Below are 23,708 nucleotides of genomic sequence, written 5' to 3'. Positions count from 1 at the left end.
AAGCCAAGAAAGTGAGACAATTCTGGAAGAAATATACAGGAAAACTGAATGTTGCACACAATCTAGAAATCAGTCCATGGGCAGCCAGTGGGTTGAGTTGGGACAGTTGCACTGGAGAAATTTATTTTGAAGGCAGGATGCTGGGGTAACAGCAGTGCATAAGCAGACATGAAGCAGCAGCTGGTTCCTGCCAAGTAGGCACTCCTTCTTGATGAAAGAAATAGTGCCTACCAACCCAGATTCTGGAGACTGCTTTTTTGGGTTCAAATACAGCTGAAGTGATCAATAAAATTATTTAAGTCCCCACACATGAAATGAGACTAGCAAAAGGCTCTACCTCATAGACTATTACAAGATTTAAAGGAGTAACTATTTAAGTGCCTAAAGCAGTCCTTGCAAATATATGATGACATAAACTTTTATTAAACAATAAAATGAAATCAAAGAAATTAAAAGATTTATGACATGAATATGTAAATAGGGATCAATTAATTTCATGTGACCCAGTCATATGAATATTTCTTAGAATATTCCATCAGCCATATGCCTTCCTCTGATCCTGATTTTAATTTAGTGTGAGAGACCAAAAGACCAAAGGTCACAGCCTCCTGAATCCCACAGACTCTGCTTGTCCATTTCCCCAACAATGGGGGCAGAACTAAGCCTGACCTTCAACCCTTCAAGGAAGCAACAGAACATTTGAGCAGGAAATGTGATTAAATTAAGGTCCTGCCAGTACTTCCACATGCTTATTTTCAGAATGGTTTAATTAAAGTTTCTGACATGAAGAGAGCTATTTCTGTTCATCTATTCAGAGCTGGTTATGGAGGGGAAAAAAATTGAAATAGGCTGTTTCAGTCAATTTGTGACAATACAGTTGTATAATTAAGCTGGAAGCATATAAAGAAAGTTAGTCTATATAATTTCTCCTCTTATAGAGGTATTCATTAGAGAACAAATTGAGGTCTCAGATAGTATAATGTTCAGGCAAGCCAGTCAGAGGAGAACATAGTTGTTTCAGAATGTTTAATGTGGACTCAATACCCAAAATTCTAACTGTATCCCTATTTTATCATTAATTCATTTTGAAAAGCAACAGAATGGTCAAACTGAACTAATTAATGCACTACTTATTAGCTACTTATTACTCATTTATACTTAATATTCCTTTAGATTATAGACACATATGTATTATTTTTAGTAACTAAAATAACAGAAACTAAATAATTATCTGCAAAGGATTTGGATACTCTAGCCATTGTTATATCCAGATGGGGAAATGGGTACCATATATCAGAAAAATATCTAGGAACCCATTCAAGTTTTTTGAAAGGAAAAGAGCATGGATATAAATTCTAAACAGTTTTTCTGTCCAGACTGAAGGAACTCCATCAGGTCATAGATCTTGTTCATCTCTTCCCTCAGCCTGAAACCAGAGATGGCTACAGGACTATTTATTCAGGCTGCAATGCACCAGCTCTGTTTGTCAGCTGGCCTGGGTGAGTGAACGATGGCAGGACTTGTCAGTCACCTAGAGGGTAGCAGCTGCTCTGAGTTCTGAAGAGACCTGAGGATGGGAGCGGCAGCCTTACGTCATGCACCAGAAAGCTGCATCCTCTCACCCACATGGATGTGTGTGCTGCCTCCACACACCTGGGCTAGGGCTTTGGGTACCATCCATTATGCCAGTGATCACACAAGTCTCTAGGTTCCTGGGGAGCTAAGGTGAGAAATGCTTAATTGCACTGCAAAATAGCTTTTGCAGAAACAGATGTAGCCTTTCACATTCTGGTGACTTTGGGGAGGGTTGGAAAGAAAAAGTAAAGGGAGGAGAAGGGATTGAAAAAAGAGAGAAGGAATAGAGGGATGGGGAGCAAAGGTACAAAACCTACTAGATTTCTCTCTCACTTTTCATCTATCTGTATCACACAAGTGGTACCAAGAGAATAAAGGAATGGCCTGGGGTGAGGATGTGGTTGTCATTTGAACAAATGTGCTTTACTAGATTTAGTCACAGAGTGAAAATAGCAAATACTTATCAGAGCTTTATTAAAATATAACTGAGATTCTGTGAGATGCACAACTTGATGTTCTGACATATGTACAAATCATGAAACCATCACCACAATCAAGATAATGAACATATCCATCACTGCCAAAAGTGTCCTTGGGTCTTCTTCTGCTCCCTCCTTCCCCCTCTGCCCACTTGCAGGCAAACATTATCTGCTTTCAGTCACTAGAGACTATTACGCATTTTCTAGGATTTTTTATATAAGTAGAATTGCATGGACTCTCTTTTGGCTTCGAGGGTAGTATATGTTTTTTTTTTTTTCATTTTCAATTTATTTAATTTTTTAAAATCCCACTGTGGTAAGAACACTGAAAAACCAACAAAGCAAGGTCCCTATCAAATTACCCGTGACATTTTCACAGAACTAGAACAAATAATTCTAAAATTTATATGGAACTAAAATCTAGAATTACCAAGGCAACTGAGAAAAAGAACAAAGCAGGAGGCATAACCCTCCCAGCCTTCAAACGATACCATTTAGATACCTCAGTAATCTAAACAGCACGGAATTTAGCACAAAAACAAATATATGCATCAGTAGAACGAAATAGAGAGTTCAGAAATAAATCCACACACTTAAGGACAATTAACCTTTGACAAAGGAGGCAAGAATATACAGTGGGCAAAAGACAGTCTCTTCAGCAAGTGGTGATGGGGGAAGTTGGGCAGCTGCATGTTAATCAATGAAGCCAGAACACACCTTCACACACACACACACATGAAAATTTAAAGTGGCTTAAAGGCCTAAATGTAAGGTAAGAAATGACAAGACTCCTAGAAGAAAATATAGGCAAAACATTCTCTGACATAAATCATACCAATGTTTTAGGTCAGTCTCCCAAGGTAATAGAAATAAAAGCAAAAATAAACAAATGGGACCTAATCTAAATTTGTATAGCAAAGGAAAGCATCAACAAAATGAAAAGCAATCTGAGAGAAAATATTTGCAAGTGACCCACAAGGTCTTAATTTCTAAAATATACAAACAGCTAATAAAATAAATTTTTTAAAAAAACAACTGAAAAATGAACAGAAGATATAAATAGGCATTTCTCCCAAAAAGACAAAGATGGTCGATGGGTACACGAAAAGATGCTTATCATCACTAATTATTAAAGAAATACAAATCAACACTACAATGAGGTACCATTTTACACATGTCAGAATGGCTATCATTAAAAAATCTACAAATAATATACACCAAAGAGGGTGTAAAGAAAAAGAAACCCTCTTACACTGTTGGTGGGAATACAAATTGGTCAAGCCACTACTAACGATAGTATGGAGGTTCCTCAAAAAACTAAAAACAACAGGCAGTCCTAAGATGGCAGAGGAATAAGACAGGGAGACCACTTTCTCCCCCACAAATTCATCAAAAGAACATTTAAACGCTGAGTAAATTCCACAAAACAACTTCTGAATGCCAGCAGAGGACATCAGGCACCCAGAAAAGCAGCCCATTGTCTTTGAAAGGAGATGTTTTATCAACGGTGCTGTATAGAAGGAGAAGTCTTGAGACTACTGTAAAAATAAGACCAAAAACCAGAAGCAGGAGGCTTAAGTCCAAACCCTGAGAACACTAGAAAACTCCTGACTCCAGGGAACATTAATTGACAGAAGCTCATCAAACGCCTTCATACCTACACTGAAACCAAGCACCACCCAAGGGCCAACAAGTTCCAGAGCAAGACATACCACGCAAATTCTCCAGCAACACAGGAACACACCCCTCAGCTTCAATATACAGTCTGCCCAAAGTTACTCCAAAACCAATGACATCTCACAACTCATTACTGGACATTTCATTGCACTCCAGAGAGAAGAAATCCAGCTCCACCCACCAGAACACTGACACAAGCTTCTCTAACCAAGAAACCTTGACAAGCCACCTGTACAACCCCACCCACAGAGAGGAAACTCCACAATAAAGTGAACTCCACAAATTGCCAGAATACAGAAAGGACGCCCCAAACTCAGCAATATAAACAAGATGAAGAGACAGAGGAATACCCAGCAGAAAAAGGAACAGGATAAATGCCCACCAAACCAAACAAAAGAGGAAGAGATAGGGAATCTACCTGATAAAGAATTCTGAATAATGATAGTGTAAATGATCCAAAATCTTGAAATCAAAATAGAATCACAGATAAATAGCCTGGAGACAAGGATTGAGAAGATGCAAGAAAGGTTTAACAAAAATGTAGAAGAAATAAAAAAAGAGTCAATATATAATGAATAATGCAATAAGTGAGATCAAAAACACTCTGGAGGCAACAAATAGTAGAATAACAGAGGCAGAAGATAGGATTAGTGAATTAGAAGATGGATTGGTAGAAATAAATGAATCAGAGAGGAAAAAAGAAAAACGAATTAAAAGAAATGAGGACAATCTCAGAGGCCTCCAGGACAGTGTTAAACACCCCAACATTCAAATCATAGGAGTCCAGGAAGAAGAAGACAAAAAGAAAGACCATGAGAAAATAGTTGAGGAGATAATAGTTGAAACCTTCCCTAAAATGGGGAAGGAAATAATTACCCAAGTCCAAAAACCCAGAGAGTCCCAAACAGGATAAACCCAAGGTGAAACACCCTAAGACACATATTAATCAAATTAACAAAGATCAAACACAAAGAACAAATATTAAAAGCAGCAAGGGAAAAACAACAAATAACACACAAGGGGATTCCCATAAGGATAACAGCTGATCTTTCAATAGAAACTCTTCAGGCCAGGAGGGAATGGCAAGACATACTTAAATTGATGAAAGAAAATAACCTACAGCCCAGATTACTGTACCCAGCAAGGATCTCATTCAAATATGAAGAAGAAATCAAAAGCTTTACAGACAAGCAAAAGCTCAGATAATTCAGCACCACCAAACCAGCTCTCCAACAAATGCTAAAGGATATTCTCTAGACAGGAAACACAGAAAGGGTGTATAAACTCGAACCCAAAACAATAAAGCAAATGGCAACGGGATCATACTTATCAGTAATTACCTTGAACGTAAATGGGTTGAATGCCCCAACCAAAAGACAAAGACTGGCTGAACGGATACAAAAACACCACCCCTATATATGTTGTCTACAGGAGACCCACCTCAAAACAAGGGATACATACAGACTGAAAGTGAAGGGCTGGAAAAAGATTTTCCATGCAAATAGAGACCAAAAGAAAGCAGGAGTAGCAATATTCATATCAGATAAAATAGACTTTAAAACAAAGGCTGTGAAAAGAGACAAAGAAGGACACTACTTAATGATCAAAGGATCAATCCAAGAAGAAGATACAACAATTATAAATATATATGCACCCAACATAGGAGCACTGCAATATGTAAGACACATGCTAACAAGTATGAAAGGGGAAATTAACAATAACACAATAATAGTGGGAGACTTTAATACCCCACTCACACCTATGGATAGATCCACTAAACAGAAAATTAACAAGGAAAACACAAACTTTAAATGATACAATAGACCAGTTAGACCTAATTGATATCTATGGGACATTTCACCCCAAAACAATGACATTCACCTTTTTCTTAAGCACACACAGAACCTTCTCCAGGATAGATCACATCCTGGGCCGTAAATCTAGCCTTGGTAAATTCAAAAAACTTGAAATCATTCCAAGCATCTTTTCTGACCACAATGCAATAAGATTAGATCTTAATTACAGGAGAAAAACTATTAAAAATTCCAACATATGGAGGCTGAACAACACGCTGCTGAATAACCAAAAATCACAGAAAAAATCAAAAAAGAAATCAAAATATGCATAGAAATGAATGAAAATGAAAACACAACAACCCAAAACCTGTGGGACACTGTAAAAGCAGTGCTAAGGGGAAAGTTCATAGCAATACAGGCATACCTCAAGAAAGAAGAAAAAAGTCAAATAAATAACCTAACTCTACACCTAAAGCAACTAGAAAAGGAGACAGCAAAAGAGACGCAGATGTATATAATAGTCTTTGGACTCGGTGTTGGGGGGAGGGGGCATGATTTGGGAGAATGGCATTGTAACATGTATAATATCATATAAGAAATGAATCTCCAGTCCAGGTCTGATGCAGGATACAGGATGCTTGGGGCTGGTGCACTGGGATGACCCAGAGGGATGGTATGGGGAGGGAGGTGGGAGGGGGGTTCAGGATGGGGAACACGTGTACACCCGTGGCAGATTCATGTTGATGTATGGCAAAACCAATACAATATTGTAAAGTAATTAGCCTCTAATTAAAATAAATAAATTTAAATTAAAAAAAGAGAAGAGGAAGAAATGAAGAACCCCAGGGTTAGTAGAAGAAATCTTAAAAATTAGGGCAGAAATGAATGCAAAGGAAACAAAAGAGACCATAGCAAAAATCAACAAAGCCAAAAGCTGTTTCTTCAAAAGGATAAATAAAATTGACAAACCAGACTCAAAATTAGCCAGACTCGTCAAGAAACAAAGGGAGAAAAATCAAATCAATAAAATTAGAAATGAAAATGGAGAGATCACAACAAACAACACAGAAATACAAAGGATCGTAAGAGACTACTATCAGCAATTATATGCCAATAAAATGGACAACGTGGAAGAAATGGACAAATTCTTAGAAAAGTACAACTTTCCAAAACTGGACCAGGAAGAAATAGAAAATCTTAACAGACCCATCACAAGCACGGAAATTAAAACTGTAATCAGAAATCTTCCAGCAAACAAAAGCCCAGGTCCAGACGGCTTCACAGCTGAATTCTACCAAAAATTTAGAGAAGAGCGAACACCTATCCTCGGAGAAGGCGATGGCACCCGACTCCAGTACTCTTGCCTGGAAAATCCCATGGATGGAGGAGCCTGGTGGGCTGCAGTCCATGGGGTCGCAAAGAGTCGGACACGACTGAGAGACTTCTCTTTCACTTTTCACTTTCATGCATTGGAGAAGGAAATGGCAACCCACTCCAGTGTTCTTGCCTGGAGAATCCCAGGGATGGGGGACTCTGGTGGGCTTCCGTCTATGGGGTCGCACAGAGTCGGACATGAGAAGCGACTTAGCAGCAGCAGCAGCAGCAACACCTATCCTACTCAATCTCTTCCAGAAAATTGCAGAGGAAGGTAAACTTCCAAACTCATTCTATGAGGCCTCCATCACCCTAATACCAAAACCTGACAAAGATCCCACAAAAAAAGAAAACTACAGGCCAATATCACTGATGAACATAGATGCAAAAATCCTTAATAAAATTCTAGCAAACAGAATCCAACAACATATTAAAAAGATCATATACCATGACCAAGTGGGCTTTATCCCAGGGATGCAAGGATTCTTCAATATCCTCAAATCAATCAATGTAATACAACACATTAACAAATTGAAAAATAAAAGCCATATGATTATCTCAATAGATGCAGAGAAAGCCTTTGACAAAATTCAACAGCCATTTATGATAAAAACTCTCCAGAACGCAGGAATAGAAGGAACATACCTCAACATAATAAAAGCTATATATGACAAACCCACAGCAAACATTATCCTCAATGGTGAAAAATTGAAAGCATTTCCCCTAAAGTCAGGAACAAGACAAAAGTGCCCACTTTCACCACTACTATTCAACATAGTTTTGGAAGTTTTGGCCACAGCAATCAGAGCAGAAAAAGAAATAAAAGGAATCCAAATTGGAAAGGAAGAAGTAAAACTCACTGTTTGCAGATGACATGATCTTCTACATAGAAAATCCTAAAGACTCCACCAGAAAATTACTAGAGCTAATCAATGAATATAGTAAAATTTCAGGATATAAAATCAACACACAGAAATCCCTTGCATTCCTATACACTAATAATGAGAAAATAGAAAGAGAAATTAAGGAAACAATTCCATTCACCATTGCAACAGAAAGAATATTTAGGAATATATCTACCTAAAGAAACTAAAGACCTATATATAGAAAACTATAAAACACTGGTGAAAGAAATCAAAGAGGACACTAATAGATGGAGAAATATACCATGTTTATGGATCGGAAGAATCAATATAGTGAAAGTGAGTATACTACCCAAAGCAATTTATATATTCAATGCAATCCCTATCAAGCTACCAACGGTATTTTTCACAGAGATAGAACACATAATTTCACAATTTGTATGGAAATACAAAAAACCTCGAATAGCCAAAGCAATCTTGAGAAAGAAGAATGGAACTGGAGGAATCAACGTGCCTGACTTCATGATTTGAAATGCAAATCAAAGCCACAGTCATCACTGGCACAAAGACAGATATATAGATCAATGGAACAAAATAGAAAGCCCAGAGATAAATCCAAGCACCTACGGACACCTTATCTTTGACAAAGGAGGCAAGAATATACAATGGATTAAAGACAATCTCTTTAACAAGTGGTGCTGGGAAAACTGGTCAACCACTTGTAAAAGAATGAAACTAGAACACTTTCTAACACCATACACAAAAATAAACTCAAAATGGATTAAAGATCTCAACGTAAGACCAGAAACTATACAACTCCTAGAGGAGAACATAGGCAAAACACTCTCTGACGTACATCACAGCAGGATCCTCTATGACCCACCTCCCAGAATATTGGAAATAAAAGTAAAAATAAACAAATGTGACCTAATTAAACTTAAAAGCTTCTGCACCACAAAGGAAACTATAAGCAAGGTGAAAAGGCAGCCTTCAGAATGGGAGAGAATAATAGCAAATGAAGCAACTGACAAACAACTAATCTCAAAAATATACAAGCAACTCCTGCAGCTCAATTCCAAAAAAATAAACGACCCAATCAAAAAATGGGCCAAAGAACTAAATAGACATTTTTCCAAAGAAGATATACAGATGGCTAACAAACACATGAAAAGATGCTCAACATCGCTCATTATCAGAAAAATGCAAATCAAAACCAAAATGAGGTATCATTTCACGCCAGTCAGAATGGCTATAATCCAAAAGTCTATAAGCAATAAATGCTGGAGAGAGTGTGGAGAAAAGGGAACCCTTTTACACTCTTGGTGGGAATGCAAACTAGTACAGCCAGTATGAAGAACAGTGTGGAGATTCCTTAAAAAACTGGAAATAGAACTGCCTTATGACCCAGCAATCCCACTGCTGGGCATACACACCGAGGAAACTAGAATTGGAAGAGACATGTGTACCCCAATGTTCATCGCAGCACTGTTCATAATAGCCAGGACATGGAAGCAACCTAGATGTCCATGAGCAGATGAATGGATAAGAAAGCAGTGGTACATATACACAATGGAGTATTACTCAGCCATTAAAAAGAATACATTTGAATCAGTTCTAATGAGGTGGATGAAACTGGAGCCAATTATACAGAGTGAAGTAAGCCAGAAAGAAAGACACCAATACAGTATACTAACACATATATATGGAATTTAGAAAGATGGTAACGATAACCCTGTATGTGAGACAGCAAAAGAGACAAAGATGTATAGAACAGTCTTTTGGACTCTGTGGGAGAGGGAGAGGGTGGGATGATTTGGGAGAATGGCATTGAAATATGTATAATATCATATATGAAACGAATCGCCAGCCCAGGTTCGATGCATGAAACTGGATGCTTGGGGCTGGTGCACTGAGACGACCCAGAGGGATGGTATGGATAGGAAGGTGGGAAGGGGGTTCAGGATGAGGAACACATGTATACCTGTGGCAAATTCATGTTGATGTACGGCAAAACCAATATTGTAAAGTAATTAACCTCCAATTAAAATAAATAAATTTATATTTTTAAAAAAACCCTTAAAAACAGAGTTGCCATATGATCCTGCAATCCCATTCCTGGGCACGTACCCAGACAAAACTTTAACTGGAAATGATACATACACTTCTATGTTCACAGCAGCACTATTTACAATAGCCAAGACATGAAAACAACCTAAACACCCATGGACAGATGAATGGATAAAGAAGATGTGGTGTGTATGTGTGTGCGTGAGTGTATATACACAAATATATATATACACATACACACTGAAATATTAAGCAGCCATTTTAAAATGAAATAATGCAGTTTGCAACAACATAGATGGACCTAAAGATTATCATACTAAACAAAGTCAGAAAGAGAAAGACAAATACCATATGATATCACTTGTATGTGGAATCTAAAATATGAAACAAATGAACTTATCTACAAAACAGAAACAGACTCACAGACATAGAGAACAGATTTGTGGTTGCCAAGTGGTGGGGGAAGGGAGATTGGGATTAGCAGATGCTAATACATATATATATATATATATATATTTAACTGATTTATATATATATATAAAACTGAGTCACTCTGCTCTACAGCAGAAATTAAAACATTGTGAATCAACTATACTTCAATAAATTTTAAAATTCACTAAGAAGCTAGATCTCATGTTTAATGTGCAATACACTATTGTTGACTCTAAGTACAATGTTGTATAGCAAATTTCTAAAAAGTATTCATCTTGCTTAACTAAAACTTCATGCTCATTGCCTAGTATTAGTAACTTCCCATTTCCCCTTCCCCCCTCCACCCTTGGCAATCAACATTCCACTATTTATTTCTATGAATTTGACTATTTCAGAGACCTCATATAAATGGAATCATGTAGTCCTTGTCCTTCTGTGACTAACTTATTGCAGTTAGCATACTTCCTCAAGATGCATCCATGTTGTTACATACTGCAAAATCTCCTTTTTTAAGGCCAAATATTTTTCTATTATTTTCTTTATCCATTCACCTGACAATGGATATTTATGCTGTTTTCACATCTTGGCCCTTGTGAATATTACTTTAATGAATTTGCAAGGGCCAATCATCTCTTTGAGATTCTGATTTCTGTCTTTTATGGATAAACACTCAGAAGTGAGATTGATATATATGTTAGTTCTATTTTTGATTTTTTGATGCACCTATATCCTCCATAACAGCTGCACCATTTTTCATTCCCATCAAAGTGGCCAAGGGTTCTAATTTCTCCACATGCTTGCCAACACTTGTGTTTTATTTCTTTGATAATAGCTGACAGGTAGAAGTTGGTGTCTCCTTGTGGTTTTGATTTGTAGGTTTCTGATGACTAGTTACCTTGAGCATTGTTTCATATACATATTGACCATTTGTATATCTTCTTTAGAGAAATGTCTATTCAAGTTCTTAGCTCAATTTTTAATCTGGTTGTCAGGGGGGTTTTGCCATTGAATTGTAGGGCTTTCTCACACACTCTTTTGCCCATCTCACTCCATCTTTCTCTTCATTTTCTTTAACTTTAATCAGTTTTTAATTCTAACGCTTGGCAGCCAATGCAAAAGTATTTATAACCCATTCACACAAACCAGAACTTCACACAGACCATGGATTATAATTGGGTTGATGTCCTGATGAGACAAATACAAATGTGTTACCCCTACCAGACTATTTGAAACTCTCCTCCTCACACAGGAATCACAGTGGTCCCTGGTCCCAGAGGCAGAGTATATTATCACAGGGGATAATAACAGGAGATATATTTTAGATGCTTGAGATCACCTATTTAGCACACACTCTTGAGTTCATCTTGGAAAATTTTTAAACATGGTGTCTGTCATTTTACCTCTACAGCTTCAATCCTTTGAACCTTCAAGAGCCCACTCATTAAGAATGCACATAGATTTTGAAATCCCTCTGCCTTACTGTATTTGGGCTGCTTTAACAGAATACCACAGACTGGGTGGCTTGTAAACAACAGAAATGTATTTCTCACAGTTTTGGAAGCTGGGAAGTCTGGAGATTAAATGTACTGCCAGATCTGGCATCTGGTGTGTGCCCACTTCCTAATTTATGGATGGCTGTCTTCTCACTGTATCCTCAGATGACTAGGTCTCCCTCATGTCTCTTTTGTAAGGGCATGAAGCTCATTCATAAGGGTTCGACCCTATGACCTCATCACCTCCCAATACCCCACCTATTATCATCACATTAGGAATTAGGTTTCAACATATGAATTTTAGGGAGACACAAAGAGTCTGTAAGAACTCTTTCTTGAACTTTGGAGTTGATCAGTTAAACTGGGATGAAGTAATGGTGAAAATAAATGGGAAAAGAGCACAAGTGAAAGATAAAGAGATTCTGTTAAAGGAAGTTAGAGATCTACCACCTACCCTGATTTCAGAGCAGCTGTAGCAGCCATCTTTGAATTCCAGTGCTAGTGTTCAGACCTGCTCAGTGGGAACACTGCCCAGCTAGACAGCCTGGAAGACCAGGCTTGCAACCTGTGGGCCACACTGAAAGCCTCTGAATGTCAGAAAATCCACTGGAGCAACCAGCTCTCCCCCAGCAGTGAAGTTGCCTCTCTGGGACCAATCATAACTTCACAGAAGGAAAGTAACCCAACTCTAAAGAAAAAAGTGTTTCTTGAAACCTGAACATTTGAGTCACAACAAGTATCTGACCCAGTTCTGCAGACATGAATTCTCGCTGCCAGCAAAAACAGTAGACTGAAAGCAGTCATTTGGACTTCTGTAGAAAAAAAATCATTACTCAACAACACAATCACATTCCCGAGGGGAATATCCATGCCAAAATAAGGTGCATGAAGAAATCCACTAAGAAAGGATGGAGAGAGGAGATATGAAAGGATAGCTTATAATCCTGGAAATGAGAACTACTGTGGGACCTTGGGGGGAGTCATTTCACATTTCAAGACACGTTTCCCCTTTTGTGGAGTAAGAAAGTCAGGTGAGAAGGCTCCACCTCCTTTCCAAGCTCCAGTACCCAGCAAGGCACAGGAGAGGAAAGAAACAGGATAACAGGACCAGTAAGATTTAGACTGACCAGTGTGTATTTGTGGCTTTAAAAAAAAAAAAAAAATTACAGCTCGAGACCTAGTCTAGCCAAAAGGCAGAAGACAGCCAGACAGAAAGCACAAATGGGACATCGATCCAAAAAGGTCACAGACAAGCCATTCTGGATCTCGGCCCCAGACTCAGCCATCCACCAAGATATTTAAGAGGATGTCTCCAAGAGTTCAGCTGCTTTTAAACCAGCGTCTCCACTTCAAATGGCAAAATAATTCCATCTGACCATTCCCTTTGTAGTGAGGGGTTATAGCTATAAACCTGCCAGCACCCTGGCGTTGCTGGCATTTACACTGCAAGGTCACTGGCCTGTGAAATACATTCTGTAGTGTTGATGAAAACAAGACAAACTACAGAGGTCGATGTGTGGTCCAAGACCCAGGGTCAGATCCCAGGGTCTCATACACTCCACCACTCCCTGCTCTCAGTTGAAGGCAGTAATGTTTAATGGTCTGGAGGATTTTCTCTGCTCCTATTCTTAATAGCTTAAGGAATTAATTGGACTCTCCTCAGAAGAACTGTTCTCAAATGAAAATAACAGACAGAGCCAAAACCTATAAAAAAAAAAAAAAAATGGTTCTCAAACTCCAGTGAGCATCAAAACTACCTGGAGGGCTTGTTAAATCACAGATTGCTGGGCCCCAGCTCCAGAGTTTCTTTCAGAAGGACTGGGGTGGAGCCCAAGAATTTGGGTACTGATGCTGCTAGTCTGGGGACCACACTTTGAGAACAACTGCTTGAAATAATTTTCTTTTCTTGGCTTGGGTAAATTTAATTCTTGACCCATCAATGGCAATAATATTTGACATTTATCAAGGATTTACTATGTGCTAGACAGAAAGTGCTAAGTGATTTACTCACAGAAATCATGTTATTTATTCCTGATACTAGCTCTTTGAGGTATTGGTTATTATTTCTTTTTCACAAGTAAGGAAGCCAAAGTTTAAGGAGATTGTGAAGAGAATAGCAGAAGAGAGGCCAAGTCCCATGGTGATCTCTGAGGAAACTGAGGTATCAAGTAGAATACCAAAAGGGTTTGCATTTGGAATCTGAAAAATCACAACTAAGCAAGCAGGAAATGAAAGAGACAAGGAAAAATAGAAGTCCCAGTGAAAAATGTCTGGGCCTTCACTGGAAATGAGCCTACAGATTCAAAACCAAAAGCCATCACTACCTCCAACTGTATTCCCAGTATCTAGGACAGAGTTCTCACATCCTACAGCCTTTGAGGTCGAATAGATGATGGTGCAATTGTCACTGCTGCTGTTATTGTTAGAGTCAATATTATAATTATGCATCTGGTTGTCTCCAGATGATACCACATTCCTTAAAACCCTCTTAAGGTTTAGGTTGTTATGATTTTTAAAATTTTTTTCTCACACTCCATGTACTTCAGAAGCAAAAGTTAGGGTATGTGTGTGAGAGTAATGCTAGGGACTTCACACAATATAAGTTTTTTCTTGCTCCTATTAAGTCCAAACTAGCTACCAAAAGCAGCAAATACTCAGGACCCCAGGATCCTTCTATTCAGTGACTGGGCATCCCCCAGGGTTCCTCCAGGATGCTCTATCTCCATCAAGCAGACAGCAGGAGAGAGAGAATGGAGCACTGCACATAGAAGGCTTCTATGGGACAGGATTGAAGTGCTGAGCATAGTTCCATCCTAATTCTGTGGACCAGAACTACATCACTTGACCACTCTTAATGACAGAGAAGGCTAAGAAATAGTGTTTGTATGCCCAGGAAGAAGCACTACCAGGATCAGTGCGTATCTGGGTCACAGGAATTGCTTCCAGATCATTTGTCATCTTTCTTCCTTCAGTCCAAAACACTTCGAGTCATCAGCTGCAGACTTTCTCACACCCCTATGAGCCTCTCAGGAACTCCCCTTCATTTACCAGTGGATTTAGCACCTAGTTTATTGTCTGCTTCTCCATCAATCTTGACATCGTCAATATCTCCAAGGATGAGCCATTCACCATCACAGCCTCTCTGTTTCTTGACTTCCTCACCTCTAGCAAGTTTGATTTTTTCCCCCCTATCTCACCTCACCTCTACCTCTCCCACCAATCTTAGTGGAACCACTTGCAGGAATTTCCAGTTCCTGCCCACCAACCACCATCATTTATCCTTCCAGTGTACTCGTATTATTCCTACTGCAAGACTGCTTGACTTCATTAAAAACACCAACCCACTGATCTCAACAATGTTGACCACTCTCACCCCCTTACCTCCTCATTCTCTAGGTAACTCAGCTTAGCATTTAAATAATCACTCCTCTAAAAACACAGTATTTCCCTGATCCTCATCCGTTATACCCCATTAATGATCACCACCTCCAAAAACTCCAGACTGGCTATCCTGTACCTGCTGCCTCTCCCAGGCTTGCTCCCAATCAGCTAAACATCTTATTCACAAATATTTCAGTGCTTCTCCAAACCATTTCTGCATCCACTTAAAGTCAGACTAGGCAAACAGGTAGCTAACTACAGCCCATCTGAGCCAAATTCAGCTCAATGCCTGTTTGTATAAAGTTTTTTGAAGCACAGCCCCACTCCCTGGGTAAAAAGCTTCTATGGCTACTTTAGTGCTACAACAACAGAGGTGAGTAGTTTTGACAGAGACTGTATGGCCACAAAGCATAAATTATTTACTGTCTGGCCTTTTACAGAAAAATACTTACCAATTCCTTGTTTACTCTCATGTTCAGTGTCATCTGAGTTTTAATGGCCATAAAATGTGCCATATATTTTGAAAAGTTTTTCTTTTATTAAAGGATGGTAATTTTTAATTGCTTGAATTATTTATAATATTCAATTATCTATAAAAATAATTGATAGAGTCCTGATGCCACAATATGACTATACATATTTATGTGTGCTAATTCACTTTACATTTTTTGAGGACCTTAAATCACTATCCTATTGGAACTTAAAATAGTCCTGTAACGAGGGAGGGGCAGCTATTACTGACTTGATATTAACAATGAGAGAAGAAGCGAACTGAGGCAAGGAGATTAAATGACAACCCATCAGATAACTGCACCTGGGCTGAGATGCCAACTCCAGAGTCTGGCTCCTTGCCAGCCAGTGCTGTCTCAGCGCTGCTGCCTCTCACAGGGAGAAGGCACCTGTCCTTGTGGAAACACTGGGTCCTCTGTCCCCATGGGCACTCCTATCACAGGGCTCTGTATCAGAACACACTGGTCCCCAGCCACAGGCCAGCATGCTAACTCCTGGCACACTGCCAAAGGCCTGGGATAAATGCCTACACAAAACACCAGAGTGCAGACAGCACCACACCCAGGCTTGGCATCATTTTTCTTTATAGGAAGGTAAAATGTAATTGCCAAGGAAAAAAAAAATCACTGCTTTCTCTGAATAGTAACCCCACCAACTACACAAGTGAAGGGTAAACTGTTTTATCAGTTTCCCTAGCTTCCTGAGTCCTCGTCACACTTTCTCACATATATCTTCCTCCAAAGTGGGATGAAAGCTGACCTTCAGGTGTATTTATGGCTCACCTAGAACAACATCAGCTGAAGACTTCTAATTGCTTTGATAGTGAGCAATAGAACTGGGATTATGTGATTATGTTTAACACATAAATCTTAAATTGAGAGACAAAAAAAAAAAAAAAAATGACCGTGCATGACTTCCATGGAAGGTCATTTAGCAGCAGCAAAATCTGGCTTCAGAGCCAGCCATCCAGCCTCAGACACCCACTATGTCTCCTACCTGCTTGAGTGTAGAGTGCTCACGGTTCCTCCCTAGCCATAATCCGCAGGGACTCATTCAGCCATGTGTGCTGGTCTGCCATCATTCAGCTCACTGATCCCAGTGCAGAGTCCATGCATATTGCGTGCAGCTGAGCCACTCTGGGGAGAGCCTCTGCCTGTGTAAATCAATAGACGGGATTCTTAACCACATGTCACTCTCCCATTTGACAAAAGCACAACCTGAGCAGAGCTCCCCACAAGCCAGCCTGTCCCAGCCTTCATCTCAATACCTCTTCTCCCTCAAACCCAGCCCTTCATCATTAACATCAACCTGCCCTTCAGGATGTCACAGGGCAAGGGGCTGAACTAGATCAACCCTCCAACATGTTCCTAAAACAACTGGGATAGGAACTAAATACTTCCTAGGAGAACTTCTATTGCAAACTGCAAATTGGAATAGATGTGCAATGAACACTAAAACTGCAAACCAAAGTCAAAAAAGCTAGCTATATGAACACTGTACCCAAATTACTTCTCTTATCTGTGTCCTTTTGCCCATCCTATCAAGGAGTCTAATATCTTGAAAGCAGGAACAATATCTTACCTTTTAGTAGAAGCTCCAGCCCTAACACAAGCCCTGACGTTTAAGAGACACTCAATACTAGTTTAATTAATATTGTTAGATTGCAGAGGGTTCGGAAATTGTATTGTCTTTGGAGTCACAGCTGAAGGTCACTGGTATATGACCAAAATGTAATATTAGACAATGTCGACTTTATCTAGATGGATCATTCTAGCTGAAAGTCCAATTTGTAATAATACCTTTATCCTATCTCAAAAGCTACTAGAAGCAGCAATCATACTTAAAATGTTCCATGAAGAAATGTGTTGACAGCTTTTTAGTACTTTTTTCAGTGTGTGATTTTTTTTTTTTTAATATAGGACATAGCTGAAAATAAAGCACTTTTTATACTACAGAGCTCAACCAACTAGACTGGCTTTCCAGTAATCCTATCAGGCAATTCCAGTTGTTCTCATATGGAATCTAAAAGGACAGAGTCATCACAAGCTTGAGAGTGGCCAGCCCAGGTCACACAGAAGCTCGTAAGCCAGTCTGCAAATAGAAACAAGAATTCCTGGTGGTGGTGTTTGAGGCTTCCATACTGAAAGTTTTAGTCGCTCAGTCATATCTGGCTCTTTGGGACCCCATGGACTGTAGCTCACCAGGCTCCTTTGTCTATGGAATTCTCCAGGCAAGAATACTGGAGTGGGTTGCTATTCCCTTTTCCAGAGGATCTTCCTGACCCAGAGATCGATTTTTACCATCTAAGCCACCAGGGAAGCCTCTCCACACTGAAAGACACTGTTTCTGAAATGGTCTTTATAGACCACTTTGCTGGGATACTACCTTTGTCCTTGAAGAAGTGGCTTCTTGCAAAAGCACCACTAATGATGTTGAGCTTCCTGAAAATTCTAAGGTGTCAGTTCAGGAAGGTAGATCTTATAAATGGGCACATCTTCTAAACGAACATTACAACTCAAGCCACAGATTAAACATTAATAGCAATGTATAAAAAAGGCCCAGAGGAGGACAGACTAGTTAGACTGTCCCTAATAAGAGACAGATACACATTTTTATTGTCCATGTATTCATTTTTTAGTAAGATTCCAAACCCCACTAAGCACAGACAGTTTATAGTAAATCAAAAAGGAAAAGAAAAGAATTACTGCATACATTTTCACATCCTTCATAAGATACAGAAGAGTGTTTTTGTCTGACTTGTTTTTGCTATGTTATTCCTAGTCTACTTTAATAAGAAAGTTTCAGTCTGATCTAATTCAAAATCTCCATGGCATCCTCTCCATAACTTCACTCGTCTCTTTAATGACTAGGAGTTAGAAAAGGGCTCTTTAAATCAGGGTTACTTGTTACTTCAAGTAGTTAACAGCTTTTTTAAATGAATCTGGGCATAGTCTCTTGATACTCCCAGAAAATTATTTTTCAAGGCAAAAAGTTACCTGTTTTATCATGAACACTAAACATTTCTGTGATCCTATAGGGAAAGAAAAAGCTAGAATTGAATATGTTTCTAGAAATATTCTGAATCCTTGCAAGCATATGTTACATCCATTATAGATAAAACTCCTTCTGGGTCATGTCTCTGGCGATAAATGAGTGGTTTCTTGTGTATAAGCACAGGTACTGAAGGCCAGCTGGTACAATGCCCTCTGTGGAAATTTTTAATCAAATCTTGCACACAACCAGGGCTCCAGAGGTGATCTTATTTCTTCTCAGAGAAGCAGCTCTGTTTCAATTAGTATCTCAATATCAGAAAACACTGCCAGAAAATCACATAATCAAAAGGGAAAAAATTTTTAAGGACTTAACCAGTTCAAAAAAAAAATGGAAGTTAGGTAATTAAAGATTAAAAATACTCTGAAATCTTAATGTGGCCGTATAAACATGCCTCATGATACCATGGCAACATGCTCTCTTTTTTTAATGAAATTGATTAATTAGCCTGTGAGCTTGAAAAATGTCAGAGCAAAAGGATTGAAAATGCCTCACTCCAAGCTACCAGCTTACCTCACCTCTTCCTTCCTGAGCATGTCAGTCAGAAACACTAGAGGTTGATCTGTGGAAGAAATCTCCAACTACTGCTCTGTTTTAAATGCATGAAGAATGTGAAGGCTTCAATAGCATGCATCACAAATCAGCTCTGAAGATCCATAGATGAGAGAGTCTCAGATACATAAAGGTCAAACAAACCACACCATTGGACTGGGGCACCAGTGCACAGAGAGAAATAGGAAAGTAGCTTTGCAAATAGAACCCACTAGAAACAAATGTATGTATGTTTCTGTGTGTATGATATAGCAATGAAGTAAAGAGATCATTTCCACAACTCATACAAGGAAATTTCATGTTATAGTCATATTTCATGTGTATCTATAAAGATAAATAGATGCAAATATATTGGCATATTTTTACATATACTATAAATCTCTAGGAGTTACTAAGGAGAGGAGCAAAATTAAATTCTAGACTTTCCTGCTCCTTCAGGGTTAAGGAGGTCATATTCTTTTTTGGAAGCAAAAATGAGGACTATGTTACAAGACCAAGCCTAGTCACAATAAATACACAGATTACTGGCCACCTCTGTCTTATTTTAGTATCACTGTCTCACTCACATAAAAATAAAGACACCTCCACACAACACCTCTCTACTGCACAAGGACTAGAAATTTCTGTCATTAGATCAGAACTATTTGCATTTTGGTCCAGACAACTCTTTGTTGGAGACATTCCTGTACATAGTCAATGTTTAGCAGATTTCCTATAATGGCTTCTACCCTCTAGATGCTGGTAACATTCCCCAACTGCGACAACCCAAATCGTCTGCAGACATAGCCAAATGTCCCTCGTTCAGGGAGGTGGGTGAGGGACAAAACTCCCCTCCACTGAAAATTCCTGCATTAGAATAATCAGTGAGTAAAAAAACAAAAAAAAAAAGGAGGGGGGCAGAATAGAGCACTATCTCTCATGGAAATCAGTGCAGACCACCCAAATGAGAACAAACAGAGGCTATTTATTCAGAGCTTGCTACAGCAAGGGAGTCAGCCACCATCTTCTGTAACTGGCAGAGACTCAGAGGCAGGCAGAGTAGTGGAAAGGCTTTATAGAGAAAACAAGAGGAGAAAAAAAAAAAGGAAGGTTTCAGCAGTGCGCTGGTGGGCGGTTGTTGGCGTGAGGAAGCTGGAGGCAGGGCACCTCATGTGATTGTTTTGGAAGCGTATTTGGCTTTTTCTGTTGGCCCGAGTTGGACATGAAGGCAAAAACCAGGGAAGCTGGCTTAAAACAGTGCAACTATACTATGCAACAGTTTTGTAGATTAAAAGTCTGACGGCTACAGTCAAGCATCAGCAGGCCATGTTCCTTCTGGAGACTCAGAAGTTATCTTTTAACCTTTTCCAACTTCTAGAGGCTGCTCCCATTTCTTGACTCACAGACACCTTTCTCCATCTTCAAAGCCAGCAATGTTACATCTCCCTCTGATTCTCCTCGTCTGTATCTCTAACAATTTTAAGCACCCTTGTGATTACATTGGACCCACCTGAATAACCCAGGCTACTCTCTATTTTTAGGTCAGCTCTCTTGAAATCTTGCTTTACTAATTAATAACTTAATTATAAATTAATTCTATCCAAAACCCTAACTCCCTTTTTCTAGCCAGCATAATATAGTGATGGCTCCAAGGATCAGGATAGACATCTTTGGGGGTCACTGTTTTTCCTAAAACATCATTCAATGAACAAAGTGTGATCCCTGGACCAGCAGTATCAGCATCACCTGGGAATTTGTTAGAAAAGCAAATTCTGAGGGCCCACCCTGGACCTACTGAGAAAAAGCTCTGTGGGTGGGTTCCAGCAACCTTGTTTAACAAGCCTTCCAGGTGATGCATTTTCAAGGTTGAGAAACACTAATCTATACTCCTCTTTTCCACTCTAAGATTGCGTGGTCTATATGAGGCCTTTGGGAACAATTTAATTCCTTAGAAATATGCTGTTTACCAGAGTAATCTTCCCAAAATGTAAATTCTACTTACATCACTCCTCTACTAATAATCCTTAAATGCATCTCTCCCCAGATCTCATTGGCTAAACTCCACACATGTTGGCATGGCATGAAAGCTCCTTCCTCGTCTCATCTCTGCACATCTCTCCCCCTCCTCTCTCTCCTCTCCACCACCCTCACCAAGCTTCTTGCAGTGCTGGGCTCTTTCATGTATTTGATGCCTTCTCACATGCTGTTGGAGAAGGAAATGGCAACCTACTCCAGTGTTCTTGCCTGGAGAATCCCAGGGATGGCAGAGCCTGGTGGGATGCCGTCTATGGGGTCGCACAGAGTCGGACACAACTGAATCAACTTAGCAGCAGCAGCACACATGCTTTCTTCCCTCTCCCTGAAAAGATCAGCCTCTTTACTAGCAAACTCCACCTCCTCCCTCATAACGTTACTTCCTCCAAAACACTGCCTTGATCTTCATGGGAAGTTGAGGGTTGCGTCTCCTGCATAAACTTCTACATAGAGCTTTCATGGGATTGAGTTTACATGTCTGTCTCTCACCCTAGACTCTGAGGCTTTCATGTGCCAGGATAAGCTGGCACAATGGTAACCCAGAATAAACAGAGGGCTAGGAACATAAGATTCTTTGTGAATGTCTAAGTGTATAAACAGATGGTAACATTTAATGAAGCATTCTTCCATTCAAATACCTGGTGATATCCTAAAAGCAACTATCATTATATAAATTTGTCCAGAAAAAAGGTTTCCTTAAGACAGATTAATATTCAACTGACTCTAGGAATAATCACCTTAATCTTCAATGAGAAGGAATCCCTCAAGGGCAAGAAAATATTGTTAAAACCTTCCTCCCACATCCCAAACTTATTTCTTCACACATCCTACTACTCCTCTCTGAAAACCATCTGGAAACTGATCAAAAAGGCATGAAACAAATAACTGGATGTGGGTCAGCTTGGCAAAGGGGTTCCACAGTTCTTCTTTATTATGTACTCCACACAAGCAGCCCCAACCTGATAGGGTGGGGTGGGGAGGAAAGGAGAAGTTAAGTCAAACTGCTGTAGAAGGACCTCCTATCCTAGGCAGACACCAAGAATTACCGCCAGCTAGTCTACTGCAGAGACACTGGTGATTTCATAAGCTTCATATCATAGAAGGGTATCAAGAAGAGAGGAGGGCAAACGGCACAGCAGGAAGCAGTTGGGCTTCTGCCCGTGGGCCTACAAAGTGAGACCTGCACTTGCCCAGGTTTAGGACCAAAGAGAAAACCCAGAGTCAGCAACACAGACTCAGTGGTATAATGGACAGTGGAGCTTACCTGTCTGAAGCATGGTCCTGGAGCAACACCTCACTACGTGTAGCAGACAGTGGGCACTTCCAGGCTGCAGTTTTCACTCCCACTCTGCACTCCCCGGGACCAGGAGGTTAGTATAGGGGAATTGATGTCAGGTGGGCTCGTTAGTTACCAGGGAAACCAGCACAGGGTCACGCCCCTCACTGTCTTTTTGAAGAGCACAGTCACCAGCTGGGGCCTGCCTACAGCAAGTATTGGGTTGGCCAAAATATTTGTTTGGATTTTTCCATAAGATGTTAGGGAAAAACCTTAACAAGCATGTTGGTCAAGCCAGTATGTAGGAAGGTCAGTGAGGTGCAGGTGAAGGAGGCACTGGTAGAAAAGGGATGTACAGAGAGCAAGAGAACAGCCATTGTGAATGGCCTGACCACACAGAAGCAGAAAGGTTTTAAGTCAGGTCTCCAAATCAGTATCTTTCAGGTTGTGGATGATAGCTAATTAGTGGGGCATTTAACAATTTATTGACAGGACAACCTGCATTATTTTCCATAATGGAGAATATTTTTTATAGAACAGAGTATTAAAAAAATAGAATAGGTGAAAGCATACAACACATAGAAAGGGTTAAGTGTTGTCAGTGAAACTTCAGTTCAGTGATTCATACCCATAAATTTGTTTGGTTCTGAGATCAAAGACTTCACTTACTGTCAAGGTCACTTCACTTACAACTCAGGGTCAATACAGTTGGAAAAACACTGCTCAAAGGGATGTTGGAGTGACGCTGGACACTCCTCACGGACAACCCTTATCTCCTCAGCTGGAAGGGATTTCACCCTGAAAAGACTGCCTACTTTGCGCAAGATAATTGGCACTTGGGGCACAGGGCTCGTGATTCACTGTTTGCATATGTGTCCTAGCTTCTCAGCTGCACCTTCAGCTCTCTGTGGAACAGAACAGCCTTCACAGTTTCCTGCCAGCCTGGCCCAGGGCCTCACACACAAAGTAGATTTTTAATGAATATCTATGGGTTGGCTGTATTATACAAACCATCGTTTATTAAGAGACTCAGGTAAAATGTTTAGAGGGGAAAAAGAAGAATTTCAAAGAAAGAGTATAAAAACTTATTAAATGTTCAGCATCCATGCCTAATTGTCCAATTATGCTGCTATATGGGGGTATATCTGACATGAAGCATTATAATAAAA

At 39.6% G+C, this 23,708-nt stretch overlaps 1 long non-coding RNA gene across 40 annotated transcripts in view; it reads right to left on the bottom strand.

Annotated features, from left to right (window-relative positions):
• The window catches only part of LOC147363323 (uncharacterized), a 504,516-nt gene extending 481,086 nt beyond the window's left edge, over positions 1 to 23,430 (bottom strand). For 6 of the 40 annotated variants that reach the window (XR_015136944.1, XR_015136945.1, XR_015136934.1 and 3 more), the window contains exons 1-2: positions 22,528 to 22,901; positions 16,644 to 16,800 (exon numbers count right to left, since the gene is read on the bottom strand). This is a non-coding gene — a long non-coding RNA (uncharacterized LOC147363323). Of the gene's footprint in view, positions 1 to 16,643; positions 16,801 to 21,459; positions 21,593 to 22,527; positions 22,912 to 23,208 lie in introns of those variants that run through there. The other 34 variants (XR_015136935.1, XR_015136936.1, XR_015136951.1 and 31 more) reach the window with 16 other exon arrangements.
• Between the last annotated feature and the right edge of the window lie 278 nt (positions 23,431 to 23,708).

Source organism: Bos grunniens, chromosome 11, assembly GCF_055505025.1.
Source record: "Bos grunniens cultivar Pamir isolate PY7600 chromosome 11, Bosgru_T2T1.0, whole genome shotgun sequence".
Taxonomy (NCBI): domain Eukaryota; kingdom Metazoa; phylum Chordata; class Mammalia; order Artiodactyla; family Bovidae; genus Bos; species Bos grunniens.
The sequence above is the reverse complement of the archived record's forward strand: the minus strand, read 5'-3'. Positions and strand labels throughout refer to the sequence as shown.